General features: G+C 43.2%; 1 protein-coding gene across 5 annotated transcripts in view; it reads left to right on the forward strand.

Moving 5' to 3' along the window:
- Positions 1-2320: 2320 nt before the first annotated feature.
- Positions 2321-12638, forward strand: part of MAVS (mitochondrial antiviral signaling protein) — a 54917-nt gene continuing 44599 nt past the window's right edge. For all 5 annotated transcript variants that reach the window (XM_089653347.1, XM_089653348.1, XM_089653345.1 and 2 more), the window contains exon 1: positions 2321-2405. The gene's annotated coding sequence lies outside the window, so the exon portion shown is untranslated. The remainder of the gene's footprint in view (positions 2406-12638) is intronic.

A 12638-nucleotide genomic window follows, 5' to 3' on the forward strand; every position in this document is an offset into this window, starting at 1 on the left:
GTGGTTAGTCCTTCAAGATGTTTGGAACAACCTGCCTGCCGCGTTCCTATAAAAACTGGATAACTGTGTACAAGTGTACTTAGAGGAATTGATGCATTTTTGAAGGCATAGGGTGGTCACACCAAATATTGTTTTGGTTTGGATTTATTTACTTTCCATTTTGTTAACCACTTGCCCTCCAGAAGATTTCTCCCCCCCCCCCCCCCCCCTTCCTAAACAAGCAATTTTCTGCAATACGGCGTTGTGTTCCTTTAACTGCTAATTGCGTGGTCATGCAACGCTGCACCCAAATCAAAATTGCACCAGAAAATCAAATTTAGGCCAAAATGTATTCTGCTACGTCTTTGCTAAACAAATCCCAATACATGTAAATGAATTGGTTTACGTGAAAGTTATAGCATCTACAAATGACTGGGTATATACTGGAATTTTTTTTTAATACTAGTATTGGCGGCTATCATCAACTTATAGCGGGGCTGCGGTGGGCATTCTCACACTGGGGAGAACTGACTTGGTTCCACCAACATTCCCAGTGACACCAATACAATGATCAGTGCTAATAAAAAGCACTGACACTGTACTAATAGCACTGGGCAGAAAGGGGTTAACATCTGGGGTGATCAAAGGGTAAACTGTGTGCTGAGTTTCACTGTGTAAGCACATTGCTTTGTAGGGCTCTGCCTTGCAGAGCCCTACAAAGCAGTGTGCAGGAGCTACCTGCGTTCCTTTAACCTTCCTAGCGGTATGATTGTCAGTATTTCTGTGCTCAAAGTGGTACTTTTTCTTTGCATTGAAATATGTTCTTTTTTTTAATTGTAGGCCTGTAATTTTTAGGAATAACTCACTGAAATCTGTCCGAACAAGAGTCTAGTAAACATCCCTGGTATAAAAAAATTTGAAACTCAAAATCATAAATTATAATTTAATAAATAATATAATTTAATTCAATAATATAATCAAACCAAAAACACTGACATTTGAAATATAGCGCCAAGTTAGCACATCACTGAATAAAGTCGCAAAATCGTTTTCAGTGTCTGATGACGAGTTTTCCCCATGAATCATCACTCAATTCTGCAAGTGGTTCTGATTTACTATCGCTGTTCTCTAACCGGTCTATAACCACTTTTGACCTAAAGGGACGCTTTTTGGATGCCATGGACGTTTCTCAGTTTCTAGGCAGAAAGAACAGTAAAAATGCAGGCAGGGCGCAGGACAAAGCACTCGGGACAAAATGTATGTGAAATGGTTTGATACAGGAATGTTTTACTATGTGATTGTAGTGTATTTAGTGAATGTCACTTTTTAAATTTCCCGCCGGTTACGTCTCCCGTACGTCCCGACGTCGCAGAGAACGGAACCCAAAAGACGGATGCCGGCATCGGCTGGAGGAGATGGCCGGGGACACTGCAGGAGGGACATCGCGGGAGCGAAGGACAAGGTAAGTGCTGGAGGGATCCCGGAGCAACACTGCAGTGCATTCCTGAGTGTAGCTCGGGGTTACCTCTTGTGGTGCTGAAACTTTACCCCGAGCTACACTCAGGAATACCGCCAGGGAGGTTAACTGCCAATTGCGCGGTTATACAACACTGCACTCATATCAAAAATGCACCAAAAATTTAATTTAGGACAAAATGTAGTCTGCTACATGTCTTTGCTAAATAAAAATTTTTAAATCTCAATACATGTAAATGAATTGGTTTATGTGAAACTTACAGCGTCTACAAATGACTGTGTATATACTGGGATTTACACACACACACACACTTATAGTGAGGCTTTTGGGCATTCTGACACTGGGGAGAATTGACTTGGTGTCACTGACATCCCCAGTGACACCAATACAGTGATCAGTGCTAATAAAAAGCACTGACACTGTACTAATGGCACTGGGCAGGAAGGGATTAACATCTGGGGCGATCAAAGGATTAACTGTGCTGTGTGTTTCAGTTTCAGCACATTGCTTTGTGGGGCTCTGCCATGCAGAGCCCTACAAAGCAGCGTGCAGGAGCTGATAAGGGTGAGATCTGTATTGTTTACATAGTGTACTAAAAATACACTTTGCAAAGAATACCCAATCACATACAAGAAAAGGAAAAAAAAAACGTCTTTTTGCTTGCACACGTTTGGATGATGAAAGTCAGCAGAGCTTCACTTAATTCACTAAAGGAAACTTCCCTTGCAAAGCGAATCATCCTCAATGGTTGCAAGAGTTAACAGAGATGACTTTCACGCAGATGATGCAACAGCCAATGCAAAGCAGAGGGTTGGCCATGCAGGGCAGACTAACCAATCCACTGCCAGACTTGCATAGTTGTATAGATAGCTGTGCAGGAAGAGTGTTATTCACTTGGAGGAGGTCTGGACGGCAGGCGTGGTGTGTGACCCGGCTCAGCCAGAAACAAGTAGGTGCAGGAAATGTTTTTGCTATAAATTTGTTTTTCAGTACTCGTCACTGATTCTATGCTGCCCTTCCTCATACTGCCACTGACCTCAATCACCAGCCTCTTGAACAGACCGAAGGCTAGTTATGGACTGCCAATAGTTATGGTGGACGCTGAATTATAATACAGCCCAAGTGACACATAGGGAGTTGATAAAAAGCGGCCTTCCATCCATGGATTTTTAAAGGACATCTAATCTTACCCTAATGAATGTATAACAGTTGCAAAACGTTCCCACCGGAGATATTCTTCATTGTATCTCGTTTTCAGAGTATCTTTACATTTGAAAGGTCCCGTGAAAACGGCTAATATGTTCTGTGCTTCTGGTTTTTTTTCCGGGAGTAGCATTAGGCCAGCTGAAGCACTGTGTATCAACAATTACAATAGTGGCCAGGTTTCCAGATTCTTGTTTTCACCCTCCTTTTCATTCTTTGTTAATCTTAGTGCTGCTGATCTCCTGAAGCTGCTTTGCAGCCACATCCTGTTTACCAGCACTTGCGTTGATTGATAAAATGCTAAACCGTGTAGTTGGATGACATTTCTGCTAAGGCCATGGTGTTCTGATACACATACATGCCAGCCTGTGACACAACCACTATGGCCCTGTCTAACAGTTTGTGTTTTATTTGCAAATGCATTCATAAGCCACAGTCCCACGTCAAGGGTCCTCTGTATACTGTGGACCTAACTAAAATTTTCAAAGCCTCCATAGTAGGACCACATATATCAATGCATAGGTCAAGGGCATGTGTGCCTTGAGGAGCCCATCCATCCTTAACTGCCTCTCCCTGCCATAGGAGAAGTGATCTCAGAGTGCATGCGAAAGAGGACCAATTTGATGGAGAGTGTGCTGAGGCTGAATTATGGGTGGAACGGCACATGGGGGTTTGTACTACAAAGGTAATCAGTGGAGTTTGTTATAGGCCTCCCAGTGTTAATGAGGCGGTGAAGACTCAGCTCATTGCACAGATCGAAAGGTCTGGGACAGTGATAATAATGGGGAATTTTAACTACCCAGAGTAATGGTACTGCAGAAACAGTTAAAAGGCAAAAATGTATAAACCTACTACAGGACAATTTTATGGTACAGTTCATAGAGGCCACAACTAGGAATGATGCTGTGCTGGACCTGGTAATCTCAAACCATGCAGAGCTTATTATGAATGTCCATAGAAAAGAACATCTGGGTAGCAGTGACCATAACATGATTTAATTTATTGTTAGCTGTAAATATCAAGCCCATATGGGAAAAATAAAAATGCTCAATTTTAAGAGAGCTAATTTTACAAGGCTGAGAGCTGCTCTCCAAGACTTGGACTGGGAGGGAATATTGGCATTGATGAACACAACACAGAAATGGGAGTTCTTCAAAAAGACTATGTGAACACATTGCAAAACATATTCCCATGGGAAACAAGTTTAAAAGGCTAAAAATCAAACCTACAGTATGTGGCTTATGGCCAAAGTTAAAAAAGCTATAGATAATAAGAAAAGAGCATTTATTACATATAAAAATGAAGGAACACTATCATCGCTTAAACATTACAAAGAATATAACCGAATATGCAACAAGGAAATAAAGACTGCAAAAATTGAAAATAAACGACAGATTGCAAAAGATAGCAGGACCAACCCCAAAAAATTCTTCAAATCTATTAATAGTAAAAAGGTCCGGTCCGAGCATGTAGGCCCTTTACAAAATAATCTAGAGTGGGTGACTGGGGACAAAGAGAAGGCAAATTGTATTAAATACCTTCTTCAGCTCTGTGTATACAATGGAGCATGGGGGGGCTCTTGTCCATAATGGGCATGGTATTGACACAGCTCCAGATGATCCACATTGGCTCACAACTGATATGATCCAAAAATATTTAGACAGAATAAAGGTGAATAAAGCAGCTGAACCGGATGGCATCCACCCACGGGTCCTTAAAGAATTGAGCTCTGTCATTTCAAAGCCATTGTTTCTAATTTTTAGGGGCTCTTTAATGACTGGCATAGTACCACTGGATTGGCGTAAGGCCAATGCGGTGCCAATATTTAAAAAGGGGTCAAAATCTTTACCAAGTAATTATAGACCTGTTAGTTTAACTTCTATAGTTGGGAAGATACTGGAGAGTTTAATAAAAGACCACATAGATGAGTTCTTGCTGGAAAAAATATTTTAGGCAACAGACAGCATGGATTCATGAAAGACAGAAGTTGTCAGACAAATCTGATTTCTTTTTGAGGAGATGAGCAAAACCTTGGACAGAGGGGTGGCGGTGGACGTGGTATACTTGGACAGAGGGTGGCGGTGGACGTGGTATACTTGGATTTTGCAAAAGCATTTGACTCAGTTCTCCACACACAGCTAATGTGTAAGGTAAAGTCTACAGGCTTGGAAAAATCTGTATGTAAATGGATAGAAAACTGGATAAAAGATTGTATTCAGAGAGTAGTGGTTAATGATTCATACTCTGAATGGTCTGGGGTCATCAGTGGTGTACCCCAAGGTTCAGTGTTGGGACCCTTACTTTTTAATATATTTATAAATGATATAGGGTCTGGGATTAAATATCCCATTTCAGTCTTTGCAGATGACACCAAGCTGTGCTGTGAAATAACGTCCTTACAGGATGTCTCCAACTTACAAGCCGACCTCAATGCACCGTGTAATTGGGCAACTATGTGGCAAATGAGGTTTAATGTTGATAAATGTAAGGTTATGCACTTGGGGGCTAAGAATATGCATGCATCATACATACTGGGGGGGGGGTACAACTGGGGGAATCAATGGTGAAAGATCTGGGTGTTCTGGTAGATCACAAGCTTCATAATGGCATGCAATGCCAAGCTGTCCAGGTCCTACCTTTTCTCAGGGCTTGTGTTGCTCCATGTGCTGGCATCCATCTTAGGTGTCTGCAAAGCATTGTGGGATCTTTTACGCTTTCAGCCCTCTGCGGCTCCTCCCCCAGAAGGTGCGGCTTATCACATTTAAGTCTGCTGGTTGCAGCTGTCCATTGCATTCGTGTCCTGTTTGTTGCCCAGCAGCAAGCTCCTGTTTAGCTACTCATTGCTTTCCCGGATACCGACTCGGCTTTGGCTAAGACTCCTCCTGGCTCCTGATCCCGGCTCTGGCGACCATTCTTCCTGGCTCCTGATCCCGGCTCTGGCGACCATTCTTCCTGGCTCCTGATCCCGGCTCTGGCGACCATTCTTCCTGGCTCCTGATCCCGGCTCTGGCGACCATTCTTCCGGGCTCCTGATCCCGGCTCTGGCGACCATTCTTCCTGGCTCTTGATCCCGGCTTTGGCTACGATTTCCGCTGTTGGACTTGCATAGACTCTTGTCTTATTTTTATATTAATAAACCTACCTTTTAATTGCACCTCCTTGTGTGTCTGGCTCCTCACTCCCTGACACAAGCTGAGGCTTCTAAACCGAGCAAAATCCTCTCTTGTATTAAAAGAGGTATAGACTCCAGAGAGAGAGAGAGAGAGATAATTTCCCCCGGTACAAATCATTAGTAATACCTCATCTGGAATATGCAGTTCAGTTTTGGGCTCCAGTTCACAAAAAGAACATTGGGGAACTGGAGAAAGTACAGAGAAGGGAAACCAAACTGATAAGAGGCATGGAGGAGATCAGCTATGAGGAAAGATTAGAGGAACTGAAGAGGAGATTAAGGGGGGATATGATCTCCATGTATAATACATAAGGGGGGATATGATCTCCATGTATAATACATAAGGGGGGGGGGATATGATCTCCATGTATAAATACATCAGTGCTTCATATAGTGAACTCGGTGTAGAGTTATTCACCCTGAGGTCATCACAGAGGACAAGGGGGCGCTCTTTGCATGTTTGGAGATTAAATTTCTTTTTCCTCCAGACGTAAAGGGTTCTTCACAGTAAGAGCTGTGAGAATGTGGAATAGACTCACTCAAGAGTTGGTTCTGGCCAGCTCAGTGGATTGCTTTAAAGTCCTGGATTGTTTCTTAGATACACAGAATATAACTGGATACTAACATTTATAGGAAAAGTTGATCCAGGGAATATCCGATTGCCTCTCGGGGAATCGGGAAGGAATGTTTTTTTCCCCCTGCAGGAGCAAATTGGATCATGCTTTGCTGGGGTTTTTGCCTTCCTCTGGATCAACTCTGGGTGTAGGATTATTTTTATTTATATATATATATATATATATATATATATATATATATAATATTTTTTTTTTCAGCCAGACTATGTATATAAGGAAATGGCGGGCAGTGGCTCTCTTGTGCTGGGAGGCCATTATGATGCCCCCCCCCCACTCTAACTGCGCATGCGCTCCCCTGAGGATACGTGATGCGGCAATTGGTGGTGAGCTGTGTCCCTGGGACACAGTGGATCACCGATCACAGTAAAGAGCCGATGACACAGGCGCTGTCATGTGATCAGCTGTGCCCAATCACAGCTGATCACATGTAAACAAGGAAATGCTGGTTATCTGCAGTCCTCTCCTCAAACTGACAGTGTGTGAAGAGAGGAGAGCTGGTAAGCATCATTCCTCAGAGGAAACATCTACACCGATCATCAGGGCACTGATCAGTGCCCTGATGATCAGTGTAGCCTTATCAGTGCCACCTGTCAGTGGCCATCAATGCCACATACCAGTGCCTACCAGTGCACATCAATGCCACATAGTACCCATCAGAGCTGCTTTTCAATTCCACATATGAGTGCTGCCTTTCAGTGCCCACCAGTGATGCCTGTCAATGCCCATCAGTGCCGCCTATAAGTGCCCATCACTGCAGCCTCATTAGCGCACACCAGTGAAGGAGAATAATTACTTATTTACAAAATGTTATAACAGAAACTAAAACTTTTTTTTTTTTTTTTTTTCAAAATTTTCAGCCTTTTTTTTAGTTTGTTTAGCAAAAAATAAAAAACCCCAGTGGTGATTAAATACCACCAGAAGAAAGCTCAATATATCTAAAAAAAAAAAAAGATAAAAATTTGGGTGCAGTGTTGCATGACCGTGCAATTATCATTCAAAGTGCGACAGCACTGAAAGCCTAATATTGGCCTGGGCAGGAAGGAGGTAAAAGCGCCCGGTAGGCAAGTGGTACAGGGACAAACGTGACGCCCAGCTATAACAAAATAACAGAAAAGGCATGCAGTGCATCCCTGCTTCTAAGTTGGCCAACTACACAAAAAATGGCAACTGTCCCAGGCTTCGCAGTAAGATGCACATGGAAGGGCAATGCACATCGCAAACAAACAAAAGATTTCCCAGCAACACTTACCAGCCTGTTTTTAACGCAAACTGTTATACAGGGCCAAATTTGTTGATTCGCAGGCTGGCTGGTAAGTGTTGCTGGGAAATGTTTTGTTTGTTGGCGATGTGCATTGCCCTTCCATGTGCACCTTTACTGCTAAGGCTGGTTACACTGTTCAACAAATTTTTATTTTTTGCCAGTTTTGGAAACAAAAGGATCCATTTCTTAATGAATTTCACATTCTGAGTTCAAATATAACAATGAAATTTGTCAATTGGCTCTAGTTTTTCTGTAAACGGAAAGTTTTCTACTATAGGCGTAATGACTACATAATGCACAATAATTATATAGATAGATGTCTTTCCACAAATATAAAGCAAGTGATATTGACTACATAACAAAGCCTAAATGGCATAATATATTGCATAGGATTACCAAGAAAAATTATAGCCATAAGCTAAGTTGAATCATTTTAATACTTAGGATTCTCACTAGTTTTGTCTTCAGTTTGTGTCGGTTTTGCTTCTCTTGGCTTTTCTCTTGTATTCGAGGAAAGGGCTATCTCTTACAACTGCACGTGACTACACGCTTCAGGTTCTTCCTCACTTGACTCAACCACGAAGGATTCTGGCGCTTTAGGAATTGGTAGCCCCTCTCCATGAGGAACTGGACGTATTGCCGATGGAATATTTGGATAGTGCACAGATAACTTTTTCTTCTTATTTAGCCCTTTTACAATTGGAGGCACCATACAAAAGTAACAATTACTAACATGATCTGTTGGCTCTCTCCAAATCATTGGCACAGCGAAAGGCATAGATGCCTTTTTTCCATTCAACCATTGCTCCAGTGCCATCCCACAAGAATTGCAGCATATATGTGGTGCCCAGCTCTTGTCCTGGTCTCCTATCTTGCAGCCAAAATACAAGTTGTAGGCTTTCTTAATCATTCCTGTTATCCTCCTTTTTGTGAGATAAAAGTTATTTCACCGCAGATATAGCAGAAATTATCTGCTTTATTCACACAAGTTCGAGGCATTACTGAGTAGCCTATATAAGCATAAAACGAAATGTAAAGACGCTGTCGAACTACAATCAGCTACAGATACTGCAGCTTTTATGCAGTGAAGTGATGCAATTAAAGGCTAATATTGCATCATCTCAGTATACATGCAATTTTCTGTTGGTCACCAGTATCAATTGCGCAATATGCAGCTGAAGTTGCATCATAATTTTGAATGGCTTACGTCATTAGATGGGTGAATATATCATGGAAACTAGAGCCAATCAACATTTTTTAGGGTCATTTTCGTTTTCAGCACCCCAAAATTATGTAAGATTAGCTAATTTTATGCCCAAAACTTTTTACCTGTTGAACAGTGTTATCGGTTGCGTCGGTTGCCATTTTTTGGGTGGTTTTCTGACAGTTGGCACTGGCGGCTGTCAGAATACACTGGGCACTGTTTGACCAAGGACTATCCGCCTGGCTGTTTTGAATTTTGGATCAGATGTCAGGCTGTAGGGTGGGTGAGCCATTCGCTGCCTTAAACCAGCCATAGATGGGACCGGCTGAGATTTAAACCATCTATGGGCAATCTGAGTGTACCCAAGCCGATCCATCGATCATCTTTGGTACAACCAGCATGTTGGATATTTACATGCAATTATTTCCAATGGCTATAGCTGCTAGTAATAATCATGGGGGTGCACAAGCCCCTGGGAGAACACAATCGCTCTGAGGGAGGGATTCCTCCATCAACACTGACTGTTGATGAGGGAATCAAGCGATTATCTTTCCTGCAACCCATGGTTGCAGGGAAGAAAATCACATCCTCCATGGCCTACCTTAATTTCATCAGAAACCAGCCGAAATTGATCAGTGTATGGCCAAAGTAAGAATAGGCAGCAGGTAAAACTTATCCATGTAATGAAAAAGTATAACGCAGAGACCCAGATCCAGTGGTTGCTCCCCTAATAGAGAAGATATGGCTATAACCCAGTCCTAGACAAAGATTGAAGCAAATACCACAAACCAACAAACTGCAGGGTGAGTAAGCCTGTCCCATACTAAGGAATGGTATACTGTACTACCAAAAAATGTTCCTCCACAACGTGTCAGTGACCTAGCAGGTCATGCTGTCAACCTCCCGGGCCCTCTCTGCGGCAGAGGGAATCGATTGGGAAGCAGGACACTGGCGTGTCCACAAAACGTTGACCTGATTTAAGAGACACGCCATGTGTGTGGGTCTATTCCAGTTTATTGCACAAGTCGGCCTGCACTTGGCCCTATCTGGATGCAGTGGCCTAAATTCCAACTGACTTGACACCTGCCGGCCCCATTTCAAATACTGACCGTTGACTTTCTTACAGAGAACATGTCAGAAAAGGATTACCATCATATCCTAGGCATGGTGGACCAGTTTGCCAAGTTTGCAGTGGAAGTACCTACCCCTGTTCAGCCTGCTAAGACCGCCACTCAGATGGTGTTACTTCTTCCTTCCTCATGGCTGTCTGCAGAGGATACATTCAGGGATCCTGTTCTGAAAGCGAGGTTTTCCAAGAGTGGTGCCACACACTAGGCATACAGAAGTTGAACACTACGCCATACCGCTCACAAGGCAAGGGGGCTGTGAGAAGTTTAGTTGCACATTGATACAAGTGCTCAGAGGCTTAATTTGTGAGGAAAAGAAGTAAATGACCCCAGTACTAACCAAGAGTGATCTAGAATTACAACCATACAGTACATTTCTCAACAGGCTCTTCACCCTACTATACTGCTTTACTGTACTGTCGGGGGGGCCCACAGAGCTATGGGCCACAGTACCCACAGAAGAGCTTCAACATTCTCTGGCTTCCTGAATTCAGGAGTGGAATTATGACTATCTAATCACTTTTGTTAGACTTGTCATTGGTAGGGTAAAGATAATTGCTAGTCTGATGTAAAGGCACACACCAACAAGAATTGAAAACACCTGGAACAGCGTATCCCAGGTGATCCATTCAATATCCAGAGAGAAGGAACCCAAAAAAACTGAGCACCATAAATCCCTCAAACACGTTTAGACCCACAGAGAGAACCCTAATGGGATTTTCAATGCACCTGTCCAAGCCTGTGGACTACAAACGTCTCTGCTGCCAGTAGTTCCATGGTGGCTGTCTTTTTGGTCTTCCAAAATTATCTCCAAGACCCCCAAGAGAAGCCAATGATCCTGGTAATAATATTCATCCAAATGATCACTCATCTCAGGTCCTTGTTCCTCATGTGGAGCCCTCTGAACCACCATCTACGGATGCACCTCAAGACAGAGACCTAATGGGGTTTATTTACTAAAGCTGGTTCACTCAGAATCTCATGCACTTCTGCATAGAAACCCATCAGCTTCCAGGTTTTATTGCTAAAGTTTAATTGAACAAGCTGAGGTTAGAAGCTGATTTGCCACCATGCGCTGGTGCACAAGATTCTGAGTGAACCAGCTTTAATAAATAAACCCCAATGCCTAGGAGATGTAACTGAGGTGCTCCCAAAAACCTTACTTTGGGAGACCCCCTGTCCTTTTTGCACAGGATGAGCTTGAATGCTCTGCAGACTTACCAGGAGACAGCAAAATCAAGTGGGGTAGAGTGTAGTGGAGTGCCCACTTACCATGCTCCAGTGCAAGCACAGGACTCTATAACTTCTTTTTCCACAACTTCCTGTATTTCTGGGCACCCCCAGGGAAGATACAATTCTTGCCTTCTTTCCCGCAGCAGCTCAGGAAGGCCACACCTGATGTGGCAGAGGTTGCTGGGCAAGTGATCTGCAGCCAGGTGAGAGGCCCTCCACTGGTGTGTGGGCAGCCTGGCCAAAGCTTTATAGCATGCAGGTTCTCTAGAAGGCCCAGCTACTGCGGGGAGCATGATTGCTACTGCTGTTCCAGTGTTATGGCACTTCATCCTTGGGCTTTGGATCCTTCAGTTGGTCACTTGTGTTACCATAGCTACCCTGGACTTTCTTGTGCGGGTTGCTGGCTATAAGGATTCTCAGTTCTCATGTTAACCTGACTGAGTCACAGAGACATTGCAGTAAAGAGTCCATATTTGTGCAGCTTTCATAATGCTTGTCCCCAGTGGTTGCCCTGACCTTGCATGCCTCCCATCACCTCTGTCACTCAGACATATTTCAACAGTATAGAATATAAATGCAAAAGTCTATATTAGACTTGTTCAAATTCAATTGTTTAGCAACACATCTATATTACACTTGTTTAAAAGAGTAGGCTACAGGAAGAATGGGTTTAGGATATACAACCCCAGTTAATGAATAAGAGCAAAATGCTGGTAAAATATGAATATTCTTATTATATAGGATTTATATAGCGCCAACAGTTTGCGCAGCGCTTTACAATATAAGGGAGACAGTACAATTACAATACATTTCAGTACAGAAGGAATAGGAGGGGCCTGCTTGTGGAGCTTACAATCTAAAGGAAGGGGGAGGTGGTACAAAAGGTGATAGCTGCAGGGGATGAACTGGTGGAGGTGATTCAAGTACAGTTCTTAGGTGGAGATGGGGTTGGCTTCCCTGAATACGTGAGTTTTCAAAGATTGCCTAAAGGCACACAGGGTAGGCGCTGACCGGGCATGCTGTGGTAGGGAGTTCCAGAGGATGGGGGAGGCTCTGGAGAAGTCCTGGAGGTGAACGTGGGAGGAGGTGATGAGGGAGCTAGAAAGGAAGATATCATGGGAGGAGCGGAGTGGGCGATTTTGGCCGATATCTGCGGATGAGGTTGGTGATGTAGCTAAGGGCAGTGTTGTGGATGGCTTTGTAAGCTGTGGCTAGTATTTTTAATTTTTAAATTGAATAATCAATTTACAACGTTTAACAGGTTATACAATCATGAGTAGTAAGCTTCAACTATTTAATTGCACCACCAGCAGCAAGAGGGGAAAGAAAAGGTTTGTTGACTTATCA

Source organism: Staurois parvus, unplaced genomic scaffold (genome assembly GCF_062004578.1).
Source record: "Staurois parvus isolate SC_StPar_1 unplaced genomic scaffold, SC_StPar_1.0 ptg000708l, whole genome shotgun sequence".
NCBI classification, from domain to species: Eukaryota; Metazoa; Chordata; class Amphibia; order Anura; family Ranidae; genus Staurois; species Staurois parvus.